At 38.2% G+C, this 14,709-nt stretch overlaps 1 pseudogene; it reads left to right on the forward strand.

The window, feature by feature from the left end:
* The first annotated feature begins 14,283 nt into the window (after window positions 1-14,283).
* LOC113624299 (uncharacterized) lies at window positions 14,284-14,431 on the forward strand (annotated as a pseudogene).
* The last annotated feature ends 278 nt before the right edge of the window (window positions 14,432-14,709 follow it).

Below are 14,709 nucleotides of genomic sequence, written 5' to 3' on the forward strand. Positions count from 1 at the left end.
TCTTTTGGGATTATGGTTTTCTCAGGGTGTATGCCCAGTAGTGGGATTTCTGGGTCGTGTAGTAATTCTATGTGTAATTTTTTAAGGAACCTCCATACTGTTCTCCATAGTGGCTGTATCAATTTACATTCCCACCAACAGTGCAAGAGGGTTCCCTTTTCTCCACACCCTCTCCAGCATTTATTGTTTGTAGACTTCTTGATGGCCTTTCTGACTGGTGTGAGGTGATACCTCATTGTAGGTTTTTTTTTTGCTTTTTGGTATTTTTTTGTGGTACGCGGGCCTCTCACTGTTGTGGACTCTCCCATTGCGGAGCACAGGCTCCGGACATGCAGGCTCAGCAGCCATGGCTAACGGGCCCAGCCACTCCATGGCATGTGGGATCTTCCCAGACCGGGACACGAACCCATGTCCCCTGCATTGGCAGGTGGACTCTCAACCACTGCGCCACCAGGGAAGCCCCTCGTTGTAGTTTTGATTTGCATTTCTCTAATGATTAGTGACGTTGAGCATCCTTTCATGTGTTTGTTGGCAAGCTGTATATCTTCTTTGGAGAAATGTCTGTTTAGGTCTTCTGCCCTTTTTTGGATTGGGTTGTTTGTTTTTTGATATGGAGCTGTATGAGCTGCTTGTATATTTTGGAGATTAAACCTTTGTCATTTGCTTCATTTGCAAATATTTTCTCCCATTCTGAGGGTTGTCTTTTCATTTTGTTTATGGTTTCCTTTGCTGTGCAAAAGGTTTTCAGTTTCATTAGGTTCCATTTGTTTATATTTTTTTTATTTGCATTTCCCTAGGAGGTGGGTCAAAAAGGATCTTACTGTGATTTATGTCAAAGAGTGTTCTTCCTGTGTTTTGCTCTAACAGTTCTATAGTGTCTGGCTTTACATTTAGGTCTTTAATACATTTTGACATTATTTTTGTGTATGGAGTTAGGAAGTGTTCTAATTTCATTCTTTTACATATAGCTTTCCAGTTTTCCCAGCACCACCTATTGAAGAGGCTGTCTTTTCTCCATTGTATATTCTTGCCTCCTTTATCAAAGATAAGGTGTCCGTATGTGTGTGGGTTTATCTCTGGGATTGCTATCCTGTTCCATTAATCTGTACTTCTGTTTTTGTGCCACTACCATGCTGTCTTGAATACTGTAGCTTTGTAATATAGTCCAAAGTCAGGGAGCCTGATTCCTCCAACTCCATTTTTCTTTCTCAAGACTGCTTTGGCTATTCTGGGTCTTTTGTGCATCCAAACAAATTGTGAAATTTTTTCTTCTAGTTCTGTGAAAAATGCCTATGGTAGTTTGATAGGGATTGCATTGAATCTGTAGATTGCTATGGGTAGTGCAGTCATTTTCACTATGTTGATTCTTCCAATCCAAGAACATGGTATATCTCTCCCTCTGTTTGTATCATCTTTAATTTCTTTCATCAATGTGTTATAGTTTTCTGCATACAGGTCTTTTGTCTCCTTAGGTAGGTTTATTCCTAGATATTTTATTCTTTTTGTTGCAATGGTAAATGGGAGTGTTTTCTTGATTTCACTTTCAGATTTTTCATCATTAGTGTATAGGAATGCAAGAGTTTTCTGTGCATTAATTTTGTAACCTGCTACTTTACCAGATTTATTGATTAGCTCTAGTAGTTTTCTGGTAGCATCTTTAGCATTCTCTATGTATAGTATCATGTCATCTGCAAACAGTGACAGCTTTACTTCTTCTTTTCTGATTTGGATTCCTTTTATTTCTTTTTCTTCTCCGATTGCTGTGGCTAAAAAGTCCAAAACTATGTTGAAAATAGTGGTGAGAGTGGGCAACCTTTTCTTGTTCTTGATCTTAGTGGAAATGGTTTCAGTTTTTCACCATAGAGAACGATGTTGGGCTGTGGGTGTGTCATACATGGCCTTTATTATGTTGAGGTAAGTTCCCTCTGTGCATACTTTCTGGAGGGTTTTTACCATAAATTGGTGTTGAATCTTGTCGAAAGCTTTTTCTGCATCTACTGAGATTATCACATGGTTTTTCTCCTTGAGTTTGTTAATATGGTGTATCACATTGATTGGCATATATTGAAGAATCCTTGCATTCCTGAGATAAACCCCTTGATCATACACCATGATCAAGATAAACACTTGACCATGGTTTATGTTCCTTTTAATGTGCTGCTGGATTGTCTTTGCTAGTATTTTGTTGAGGATTTTTGCATCTATGTTCATCAGTGATATTGATCTGTACTTTTCATTTTTTGTGACATCTTTGTCTGGTTTTGGCATCAGGGTGATGGTGGCCTCATAGAATGAGTTTGGGAGTGTTCCTCCCTCTGCTATATTTTGGAAGAGTTTGAGAAAGATGGGTGTTAACTCTTCTCTAAATGTTTGATAGAATTTCCCTGTGAAGACTTCTGGTCCTCGGCTATTGTTTGTTGGAAGAGTTTTAATCACATTTTCAATTTCAGTGCTTGTGATTATATTTTATATTATAAATATAATTATAATATTTTTATAATATTTTATAAATGATAATATTATAAATATAATTATAATATTTCTGTTTATATTTTCTATTTCTTCCTGGTTCAGTCTCAGAAGGTTGTGCTTTTCTAAGAATTTGTCCATGTCTTCCAGGTTGTCCATTTTATTGGCTTATAGTTGCTTGTAGTAATCCCTCATGATTCTTTGTGTTTCTGCAGAGTCAGTTGTTACTTCTCCTTTTTCATTTCTAATTCTATTGATTTGAGTCTTCTCCCTTTTCTTCTTGGTGAGTGTGGCTAGTGGTTTATCAATTTTGTTTATCTTCTCAAAGAACCACCTTTTAGTTTTATTGATCTTTACTATTGTTTCCTTCATTTCTTTTTCATTTATTTCTGATCTGATCTTTATGATTTCTTTCCTTCTGCTAACTTTGGGGGGGGGTTTGTTCCTCTCTCTCTAATTGCTTTAGGTGTAAGGTTGGGTTATTTATTTGAGATGTTTCTTGTTTCTTGAGGTAGGATTGTATTGCTATAAACCTCCCTCTCAGAACTGCTTTTGCTGCATCCCATAGGTTTTGGGTCATTGTGTTTTCATTTGTTTCTAGGTATTTTTTATTTCCTCTTTGATTTCTTCAGTGATCTCTTGGTTATTGAGTAGCATATTGTTTAGCCTCCATGTGTTTGTATTTTTTAGTTTTTTTCCAGTAATTGATATCTAGTCTCATAGCATTGTGGTGGGAAAAGATACTTGATATGATTTCAATTTTCTTAAATTTACCAAGGCTTGGTTTGTGACCCAAGTTATGATCCTTCCTGGAGAATGTTCCATGAGCACTTGAAAAGAAAGTTTATTCTGTTGTTTTTGAATGGAATGTCCTATAAATATCAATTAAGTCCATCTTGTTTAATGTTTCATCTAGAGCTTGTGTTCCCTTATTTATTTTCATTTTGGATATATATATATATATATATATATATATATATATATATATATAATTCGAATGTTGGTGCATTTAATGTTGTCCCAGAGGTCTCTAGAACTGTCCTCATTTCTTCTCATTCTTTTTTCTTTATTCTGCTCTGTGGCAATTATTTCCTCTATTTTATCTTCCAGGTCACCTATCTGTTCTTCTGCCTCAGTTTCTCTGGTTTTCATTCCTTCTAGAGATTTTTAAAATTTTGTTTATTGTGTTGTTCATCATTGTTTGTTTGCTCTTTAGTTCTTCTAGGTCCTTGTTAAACATTTATTTTATTTTCTCCATTCTGTTTCCAAGATTTTGAATCATTGTTACTAATATTACTCTGAATTCTTTTTCAGGTGGGCTACCTATTTCCTCTTCATTTGTTTGGTCTGGTGGGTCTTTACCTTGCTCCTTCATCTGCTGCATATTTCTCTGTCTTCCCATTTTGCTTACCTTACTGTGTTTGGGGTCTCCTTTTTGCAGCCTGCAGGTTCATAGTTCCTGTTGTTTTTGGTGTTTGCCCCCAGTGGGTAGGGTTGGTTCAGTGGCTTGTGTAGGCTTCCTGGTGGAGGGGACTGGTGCCTCTGTTCTGGTGGGTAGCACTGGATCTTTTCTTTCTGGTGGGGAGGGCTGCATACGGTGCTGTGTTTTTGGGTGTCTGTGAACTTAGTATGATTTTAGGCAGCCTCTCTGCTAATGGGTAGGGTTGTGTTCCTGTCTTGTTATTTGTTTGGCATGGAACGTCCAGAACTGGAGCTTGCTGGCCGTTGGGTGGAGCTGGGTCTTATCGTTTAGACAGAAGTCTCTGGGAGAGCTCTCACTGACTGATATTACAGGCAGCCAGGAGGTCTCTGGTGGTCCAGTGTCCTGAATTCAGCTCTCCCACCTCAGAGGCTCAGGCCTGACACCAGGCTGGAGCACCAAGGCCCTGTCAGCCACATGGCTCAGAAGAAAAGGGAGAAAAAATGAAAGAAAAGAAGTTTTTTTAAATAAAATAAAATAATTAAAATTGAAAAAAATTTAAATATTATTAAAATAAAAGAAGAGAGTAACCAAACCTATAAACAAATCCACAGATGATACCAAGGGCTAAAAACTATACTAAGATAAACATAAAAATCAGAAACAAGTCAGTGGCAGACAGGAAACCTCAAGTCTACAGTTGCTCCCAAAGCCCCCTCACTTTGGGGATGATTCATTGTCTCTTCAGGTATTCCACAGTTGCAGGGTAACTTAAGTTGATTGTGGGGATATAAACCGCTGCTCCTGAGGCTGCTGGGAGAGATTTCCCTTTCTCTTCTTTGTTTGCACAGCTCCTGGGGTTCAGCTTTGGATTTGGCCCCGCCTCTGCATGTAGGTTGCCCTCAGACTTCTGTTCCTTCCCAGACAGGATGGGGTTAAAGCAGTGGCTAATTAGTGGGCTGTGGCTCACTCATGCTGGGTAAGGGTAGGGTACGGTAGTTATAATTGGAATGTAACTACCTACCGAGCCTGTGACGGCATAGGCCAGTGTGACGTTGCAACCGCCTGAGGTGCACCATGTGTTCTCCTGGGGAAGTTGTCCTTGGATCACGGGACACTGGCTGTGGTGGGCTGCACAGGCTCCTGGGGGTGTGTGATAGTGACCTGTGCTTTGCACACAGGCTTCTTGATGGCTGCAGCAGCAGTGTTAGCGTTTCATGCCCGTCTGTGGTGTCCAAGCTGATAGCCGCTGCTCGTGCCCATCTCTGGAGTCTGTTTAGGTGCTGCTCTATCTTCTGTCGGCAGACAGGGAAGGAATCCCCTCTCCTCGTGCACCCCAAAACAGTGGTCTCTTGCCTCTTAGGCAGGTCCAGACTTTTTCCCAGACTCCCCGCCAGCTAGCTATGGCACACTAGCCCCCTTCAGGCTGTGTTCACGCAGCCAACCCCAGTCCTCTCCCTGGGATCTGACCTCCAAAGCCCGAGCCTCAGCTCCCAGCCCCCGCCTGCCATGGAGGGTGAGCAGACAAGCCTCTCAGGCTGTTGAGCGCTGGTCCACACCAATCCTCTGTGTGAGAATCCGAGAGGTGTTCTTTAGTTTGCCTTGTAGCCCATCTCGAAGTGCTTAGGTGAGCTATGGTGGTGGCAAACAAAGACATCTGACTAATATATTGATATCTTATGCTAAAGGGTCCTGCAAAACAGCTGGGAGTTTACTCTCATTTGTAAGAAAAGCACTTAGCTGCTGAACCCATAACTGCACCTCATTTTCATTTGACATTCTTAATTAAGATTGACTTGCTAGTAGTCTCTAAAGATAACAGTACAGTAGGGGGTGGATTCTAAAATGATCTTACTCATAAATGGATAAGTCATTAGTATTCTAGGAGAGCCTTCTACCCAACTGTATGGCTGGGGTGGGAGGACTGGGGCACAGAAAAGAGTTGGTGAGAACCTCTTCCCTAGTGAAAAACATGGGTTATTTTCCTTGATAAATAGGACCAAATGCCTAGGCCAATGTTTATCCAATGGTAGAATCACCTGGGCACTTATTATAAATGTAAATGCCAGGTATCCCTCCCTAGAGATTCTGATTGCATAGTTCTTGGGGAGTGGATCAGAAAAATCTTCATTATTAACAAGCATTGCAGCTGATACTGACGTATGTGCTTGAGCCATGCCTGATAGGGACAGGTCACATCTGTAGAAAGGGAAGTCAGTGTTCATCTAAATAACAACAGACTTATAAATAATATGGAAATATATTCAACAGAAAAGATATAGATGCAATCACATTAATATCTGTAAAGCCCTATATTTCACAGGAGTACAGCAGTGAAACAAAGGCAGGGTCAACTTTTTGCCTGGAAAATTGGGGGAGGAACCATAGCTTTCTTTTTTTGACAATGCTGCTACAATTTGACTTCCACTATTCTGTGCAATTCAACTAGTTAAATACTTTTCCGGCACCTACCACATGCTAGTACCTAAATCTCTGCCCTCTCATCCATCAAGCCTAGTAAAGGAGACAGATACAGAACTAAATAAATGAGTTCATTCAAGGGAGACCATGATCACTGAAAACAAATATAATAGACTAAAGAAGATGCCTGCAAATTTCAACTGTTAGAATAAGTCCTTGTAGTGTACTTCAGAGATGAGCTCCCTGAAAGAACTAATACAAACTGGCCTTGTCCCTGATATACATGTGTTCATTCAGTAAATATTAAATGGATAAGCAGGAATGGCTGTGTAATTAAATAGATAATTCATCACTAATGAATTAAATAGATAATTAATCACTAATTATCTTGATAAATTTATTTTAAATTTTTTAAAATTTATTTAAAATTTATTTAAAATTTTTTATTTGCAGTGCACTCATTTTACAAACCATGTATATTACAGGACAACTTACTTCCCTGTATACACAACCCCTGTCCACACTGCCAAAAGTGGTCTCTGTGGACTTCTAGGGCTTTCTGGAGAACACTGTGAAAACCACTATCAAGAAGGTAGAAAAAGGTCTTCCCTGGTGGTGCAGCGGTTGAGAATCTGCCTGCTAATGCAGGGGACACGGGTTCCAGCCCTGGTCTGGGAGGATCCCACATGCCGCGGAGCAACTAGGCCCGTGAGCCACACCTACTGAGCCTGCGCGTCTGGAGCCTGTGCTCAGCAAGAAGAGGGGCCGCGATAGTGAGAGGCCCGCGCACCGCGATGAAGAGTGAACCCCGCTTGTCACAACTAGAGAAAGCCCTTGCACAGAAACGAAGACCCAACCCAGAAAAAAATAAAAATTAATTAATTAAAGAAAGTAGAGAAAAAGGACAGGAAAAAAAGGGGGGGTAGGAATAGAAAGCATGAATAAGTTGGTAGAAATAAATCCAAACTTATTAGTGAGTACGTTAAGTAAAAGTGGACTCACGTCTGCTTCCAGCCAAAGTTAAGTAACAGGAGGACTGGGCTTATTTTATTCATCTTGAACAACTAGGAAACCAGGGAAAAAACACATGAAACCATGGTTTTCAGACATTGGACAAGAAGCAGCACAGGACTGTAATCCCAAGAGGAGGAAAACAAGCACTCTTGCCCCAGATTACTGCCTAGAGGCAGTCTCCATGCTGCATGTTACACAGAAAGGGGGAACCCAGACAGCCCTTTGGTTCTGCTAACTTGGGGAGGCTGAGTTTAAAGTTTGGAGGGGACTCAGTGGCTCGAATTTGATGGGAAGATTATTGTAGAGGAGAGAGCTGGACAGGAGAGAGAGAAAGAGCTCCAGAGAGCTGCAAAAGGGTCCCTTTAAGTCTGGTTGAATACTGATATGCACACATATGAGACAGAAGGAGTGTGGAAGAGGACCCCCAAAGTGAGGCCATTTGGCAATATGTAAAAAGAGCCATGAAATTGTCATGTGCTTTGACCTGGGAATCCTACTTCTGACAAATGTCGTATACATCCACATGTCCATGGCTGCATTATTTATAATGGGGAAACATTGAAAAATCTGTCTAAAAATCAGGTAGTAATTATGTAAACTGTGTTATATAAACTATGTGATAACCTGAAGTTTTTGAACCCAACGAATCCATGAATCTTACTGCTGTACCGTCAATTTTGAGGAGATATACCTACAGGGGTGGGGGGCATTTCAGTGGTTCTCAATCCTGAACACAGAAAAATCTGTTTTTACTTTTTTTAATGTTGTTGCCTGGGCCCACTCTTGAATTTCTGAGAACGAGGCTCAGACAGTGAGCTTTTTAAAGCCTCTATGTTAATCTGAAGCACACTGAGGGATGAGAATCACTGGAGTAGAAGCTTTTCCAATTCTCAAAGGGATTTTCTTCTAAAATAGAATAATTACTTTCATAGATAAAAATAGTATGTAGTCATTTAAAATGCTTATTACAAATATTATTTTTAAATGGGAAAATATAATGTTGAAAAAAGTATGTGCTAAACTGTATGTGTACTGTGATTACAATTACATGAACATATATTACGTGCCAAGAATGGTATAACTCATGAGTAACTTTTTTTCTTTATTTTCCAAATTTTCGGATTCATATTTGGGGGTGAGGGGTACCTTTGAAGGACACCCAGCAAGTGGTGGATTAGGAAACCCTAGTGGATTGCCCTCCCTTGGAGCCCTTCGGTATCCTTAGTCTCCTGACATCTCCCTTTCAGACTTAGAGTGCAACTGAGTCACTGTGCAGCCTGAATCAACCAGAGTGTTATCTCATTAAAACTAATCAATAGGATGGCCTAATTTAAGGGTTTCCGTGCAGGATGTCTGCCTCTAACCTCTGCCCTTTGGCATAGCTTATAGTCTTTCAGACCTCCCAAATCAGAGGTTTTAGATCCAATATTTCTTTGGAATCATTGTTATAGAATAGCTATTTTTTTTTCCCCATGAGGAGACCTAAATTAAAAGATGAGCATTTGGGATCTTAAACTCTTTTCCCAGAGAATGTGGAAAATCTCCCTGTGTGGAAACTAGAAAATAGCTGATGCTAACCCTAGCAAGGCACAAAGCATGCAACTTTTAATTACTGCAAGACTAATAAACTGATTATGACCTCTTTCCTGCTGGGCCCTAAGAACCTGCAGGCATTCTTCTTTTTCAAAAGTTAGATAATAGCTCCTATTGTTCTTTCTTTTAATTTCATAAAATAGCAAATCCCTGTAGTCCTGAGTGATTTAGCCAAGTAAGAAATTATAGGAGATTGCTGGATCCATCTGCTTTTCCCCGATAGATATGAAGGTGAGATATAGTATGTTCAGTTTTTCATTCTTCCAAAAAGTCAGTCAAACTCCTACTGCTTTGTAAGGTCACTGAATACCTCCTGCAGGCTCCTTTGAGAACTCTAGTTGAGAAGCTTCTTAAAACAGCAATCCTGTTATATTAGTCAGGCCTCCTTTGGTTGCAAATGGCAGAAGCCCTTCAAACTAGCTCATGCCAAAAAAAAAAAAAAAAAGGAGTAGGCACTAATTAATAGCTCACATAACAAAAAAGTCTAGGAGCAAACTGGATGCAAGGTGTCATCAAACATCTCTCTCACTCTCTCAGCTCTACTTTCCTCTGTGTTAACTTTATTCACCACAGGCTCCCTTCATGTGGAGGCAAAAATGGCTGCCCCTACCCATCTCCAGGCTCATATCATCCTTGCATGTGACCTCAGAAGGAAAGAGGTCCTCTCCTCCCAGCATCTGAGACAAACTGCAAAAACTTTGACCCTGCTTAACACACACACAGCCTGTGTGTGGTACGGTCTGAACAGATACTCTAATAATTGACCAATCTAGATTAGATACATCTTAACAGGAATCAGGAACTTGTAGTTGATGATCTCACCAGGTGGAAGGAACACTGTATCTTCACCATAATGTATATCCAAAACAACAGTTATCCATTTAAACTTTCAAAAATGTAAAATAGCTAGTGGGAAGCAGCCGCATAGCACAGGGAGATCAGCTTGGTGCTTTGGGATGATCTAGAGGGGTGGGATAGGGAGGGTGGGAGGGAGGCTCCTGAGGGAGGGGATATGGAGATATATGTATGCATATGGCTGATTCACTTTGTTGTACAACAGAAACTAACACAGTATTGTGAGGCAATTATACTCCAATAAAGATGTATTTTTTTAAAAAGTGAAGGAAAGAGAGAGAGAATTTTAGTTGAAAATACAACTTTAATAACTTGTCACTGAAGGATAGAGGTAACACAATCAAGAAAAAGAATCAAAGAGAAATGTAAAGGATAACAAAACTAAAATATAGAGCATTTCCTTGACCCTAGAAATTTCCTCACTCCCCCTTCCAGTCATTACCCGCTCCCACATCGTCAACCACTGTTCTTATTTCTATCCCCATAGAACTTTCTTAAACTTTCTATAATTGGAATTACACAGTATGTACTTTTCTATATTCTTTCACTCAAGATGAGATGTATCCCTATTTTTGTGTACATCAGAAGCTCATTATTTATTGATGAGTACTACTCCATTGTATCAATATCTGCAAGTTTCTGTTGATGAACATTTAGGTGATCTTCAGTTTTTAGCAGTTATGAATAAAGCTTCTATAAACATTCTTGTACATTTTTTTTTTTTTGCCAAATGTTCTCATTTCTCTTGAGTAAATACCTAGGAGTGAAATTGCTAGGTAGGCATTTATTTAAAAAAACTACCAGCCACCTTCCAAGTGGTTGTGACATTTTACACTCTTACCAGTAATGTCAGGCATTCCATTTGTTATGGACTATGACATCTTTGTCATGATACTATTAGTCTTTTTAATTTTAGCCACTTTGGTGGTTATGTAGTGGTATCTCATTGTGGGTTTTTTGTTTGTTTGTTTGTTTGTTTTTAATAGATAGACATTCACTAATCATTTTAGGGTTTTTTCCCCATAAAGACAAATTTCAAGATGTCAGTATTAAAGCTAAAAGTCTTGTCTAATATTGATCAAAAAGGTGTTTTTTGTCTTTTGTTTTTGTTTTTTTTTTACGTCTTTATTGGAGTATAATTGCTTTACATTGTTGTGTTAGTTGTTGCTGTATAACAAAGTGAATCAGCTATACATATATCCCCATATCCCCTCCCTCTTGCTTCTCCCTCCCACCCTCCCTATCCCACCCCTCTAGGTGTTCACAGAGCACCGAGCTGATCTCCCTGTGCAATGCAGCTGCTTCCCACTAGCTAGCTATTTAACGTTTGGTAGTGTATATATGTCCATGCCACTCTCTCACTTCATCCCAGCTTACCCTTCCCCCATCCCGTGTATTCAAGTCCATTCTCTACATCTGCGTCTTTATTCCTGTCCTGCCTGTAGGTTCATCAGAACCATTTTCTTTTTTTTAGATTCCATATGTATGTGTTAGCATACGGTGTTTGTTTTTCTCTTTCTGACTTACTTCACTCTGTATGACAGACACTAGGTCCATCCACCTCACTACAAATAACATCTTTGGATGGGAAGAACTTTTAAATTTTGACAAAAACTAATTCATCAATTATTTTTTTAATGACTAATGCTTCTTTTGTTCTGCCTAAGAAACCTGCCGGTCCTAATGCCATGGAGATAGTCTCCTATGTTTTATTCCATATAGTTTATAATTTAGCTGTCACGTTTAGGTCTATGAATCTTTTCAGATTCATAAACCTAGTCTTTCACAGATTATTTTTATATGTAGTTTGAGGTAGGAATGGAAGCTCATTTTTTCTTTTCATACCTTTATTCCAGGATTTCTCTGACATTTGTTGTGGTCAGAAAATACTTTGTATAGGAGGCTGACCTATTCATTGTAGGATGTTTAGCAGCATTCATGGTCTCTACCCACTAGATGCCAGTAGTGCCCCTACTCCATTGTGACAATCAAAAATGTCTACAGACATTGCCAAATGTTGGGGGTGGGAGACAAAATTGCCCGTGGTTGAGAATGGCTACTTTATACAATTGTTCCAGCATCATCCTTTCAACATTGAATTGTTTTGGCTCCTTTTTTCAAAAATTAATTTTTGTATACGTGTGCATTTTTTCCTGGACTATCTATGCTGTTCATATGATCTACTTGTCTTAATTACACCAATATTGCAATACACCAATACTGTAATCTTTATTGTTTTAAAATCAGGTAGTAGAAAGTGCCTCAACTCTGTTTTTCTTTTTCAAGATTTTTTTATATTGAATAATACTGAATTCTGAAATCTTCCTCCAAAATATTAATTAGTTCTAGTAGTGTTTTTTTAGATTTCTTAGGATTTCTACAAATCCAAAGATGTCGTCTGCAACTAAAGGTAAATTTACTTCTGGCTTCCCAATTGCATGCCTTTTACTCTTGTTTTGTTGCACTGAATAGGACAACTGGTACAAGTCAAAAAAAGTGAGGACAGATACCCTTGCTTAGTTCCCAATCTTAGAGGGAAAGCACTCAATATATTATCACTAGGTATAATATTTGCTGTATGTTTTTAGTAAATGCCCTTTATGAGATTAAGGAAGTTCTCTCCTATTCCCAGTTTTCTGAGAGTTTTTCATTTATGAATAGCTTAGCGTTTTATGGCTTTTTTTTTTTTTTTTGCCTTTTATTTCTGAGTCTTTATATTTAGAGCACATTTTTTTAAGATAGTACACACTTGAGTCTTGTGTTTTTATGTGCAATCTGACTATCCCTGCCTTTAAAGTATTTGGTCCATTTTCATTTCTTTTAATTACTGATACAGTTGGTTTCTAATTGTTTTTGTCCCTTTCTTCTTATCTTCCTTCCTTTGGATTAACTGCATACTTTTAGTATTCCATCTTATTTTGCCTATTGACTTTTGAGTTGTATATCTCATTAATCTTTTGATAGTTCTAGTAATTACAATATTTATCCTTTATTTACTGTCACCTACTTTAAAACAGTATTGTACCTCTTCAGATAAAATATAAGAACCTTAGAACAGCACATTCTATAATTTTGTTTACCTCTCTCCTATCCTTTGTGTTATTGTTGTCATAGATTTTCCTTCTGTGTATATTATAAGCCACACAGAAATGTGATATTTTTGTTTTAAACTCTCAGTTGTCTTTTAAAGAAATCAAGAAATGAAAAAGGAAGGTAGGGGTTTTTTTACATTAACCTAAATTGTTGTCATTTCCAGTGCTCTTCATTCCTTTCTGTTGTTTTCTATTTCTTCAACCTGAAAAAACTCTTTCAGCATTTTGTGTAGCACAAAACTTCTATCAAAAACTTCTTTCATTTTTTTTTACCATTTACAGATTCTGGTTGACATTTTGTTGTTGATTAATTACTTTGAAGGTTTCATTCCCTTGTTTGGGGCCTCTATTTTTTCTGATAAGAAATGAGCTATTATTCTTATCATTGTTTCCATGCATTATTGTATCTTTTTACCTCTGGCTGCAGTATTTTTCTCTTTATCTTTGATTTTCAGCAGTTTGACATTTATATTCCTAGTGTGGCTTTCTTTGTATTTACCCTACTTGGGATTCACTGAACTTCTGGGATTATTCCTAGGTTGGTGTTTTTTGACAAATTTAGGAAACTTTTGGCTATTATTTCTTAAAATATATTTTTGCTCAGTTTTCCATCTCCTCTCCCACTGAGGTTCCAATTACATATGTGTTATATGTAACTTGATGTGTTACTTGATATTGTTTCACAAATTACTATGTCTCTGTACATTTATTAAAAATCTTTTTTCTTTCTTTGCTTTAGTTTGGATAATTTCTATTGATTTATGTTTTGTCGGGATGAGTCTATTTGAGTTTTATCCCTAGTCCTAGTGCATAGCACTTACTGTAAGGTGTGGGATTTTTTTCTATTAAAGTGTGCCCTAATCCACTTTTCACTGGATTTTTGAGGTAGACAATAAGTTCTCTCCACTCTGGATGGGGTGACATTCATCTCCCAGCACTCTGTGGCCTCTTTTTCATCAGTTTATTTCTTAACCTTTTGCACAGTTGCTGTATGCTGGCCCTTGAGGGTTTGCCCAGTACAAGATCTGCTTATTGAAAGACATGAGCAAAACCCACCTGCCAACTTCTGGGTACTCCTCATACACTCTCCTCTCTTGTTTCCAATCTCTGCTACACAAATTCCAGCCATTTCTGCAGCCCTAAACTCTGATTTCTGTCTCATCAGAGGTAGACCTCTGGTTTCTGCTTGGGTTCAACCTACCTGCACCACAGTTAGGAAAATGACTCAGGACAGAAAGCTGGGGTAAACAGGGTGCTCATTACATGTGTTTCCCTTCTCTCAAGGACCACAGTCCTGCACTGCTAGTTTACCAGTTCCTGAAAACAATTACCGTATTTATTTTTCCTGTTTTATGGTTGTTTAGGTCAGGAGATTAAGTCCAAAATGAATATCTTAGTCATGGCTGGACGTGAAAATGTATCACCTCTTGGGATTTTGGCTAAGATCAAGTGTAGTATCTGTTCTTATTAGTTCTATAAGTTTTGAAAAATGAACACTGGCAGAATCAAGAACTATTATTTTAAAATTATGCTTTGCTAATCATCTTTATCCTTCTGGCAACCCCTTACACAAACCCATCCATCTAGCATATGTCCCATTCACTAGAAAAATGTTTTTAATTGTACATCAACTAAACTTCAATTTAAAAAGAAAGAAAAATATTTTTAGATCCAAATCCCTATTAACATATTAGGATATTTGCATTTTTAAAACATATTTTAAAGTAGAAAATCAAAAGAATAAATATTTAAATTTTCATGCATCTCTACTAGCTGATAAAATTAATGAACAAGGTATGTTCCTTTTGATCATCAAATTGCCCCCTCTGATATCAAATATATACT

This window comes from Aethalodelphis obliquidens, unplaced genomic scaffold (assembly GCF_003676395.1).
Source record: "Aethalodelphis obliquidens isolate GAN/ISIS:26980383/991018 unplaced genomic scaffold, ASM367639v1 scaffold1, whole genome shotgun sequence".
Lineage (NCBI taxonomy): Eukaryota > Metazoa > Chordata > Mammalia > Artiodactyla > Delphinidae > Aethalodelphis > Aethalodelphis obliquidens.